Here is a 544-nt window from a genome sequence, read left to right as displayed (position 1 = left end):
CGTAATGATAAATGTCTCTATAATAATCTATGTTCCTTATATAACGGATTTCATGTTTTATGTGGACCAAAATCATACTCCTGCTAGCTTAATCCAGATGATAAGACACGAATTCGTGAATGAGACTCAAGACACGAATTCGTGAATGAGACTCAAGACACGGATTTGTGAATGAGACTCAAGACACGGATTTGTGAATGAGACTCAAGACACGAATTCGTGAATGAGACTCAAGACGCGAATTTGTGAATGAGACTCAATACACGAATTCGTGAATGAGACTCAAGACACGAATTTGTGAATGAGACTCAATACACGAATTCGTGAATGAGACTCAAGACACGAATTCATGAATGAGACTCAAGAGTAGGTATTTCTCCACAAACAAAACATGGATTTGAAAATGGCGTGGGTTTTCTCGTCGCAAATGAGTTGGAGAAATAACAGGGTATCTGGCGTTAATGATATCTCTTGTCTGGCTTTCCTTGTCTCCCGCACTTTATTTTTTTTTCTTTATTTGTGTGCACGTGTGTGTGTGTGGGGG

Source organism: Penaeus monodon, chromosome 22 (genome assembly GCF_015228065.2).
Source record: "Penaeus monodon isolate SGIC_2016 chromosome 22, NSTDA_Pmon_1, whole genome shotgun sequence".
Taxonomy (NCBI): domain Eukaryota; kingdom Metazoa; phylum Arthropoda; class Malacostraca; order Decapoda; family Penaeidae; genus Penaeus; species Penaeus monodon.
Note: the sequence above shows the minus strand (reverse complement) of the source record.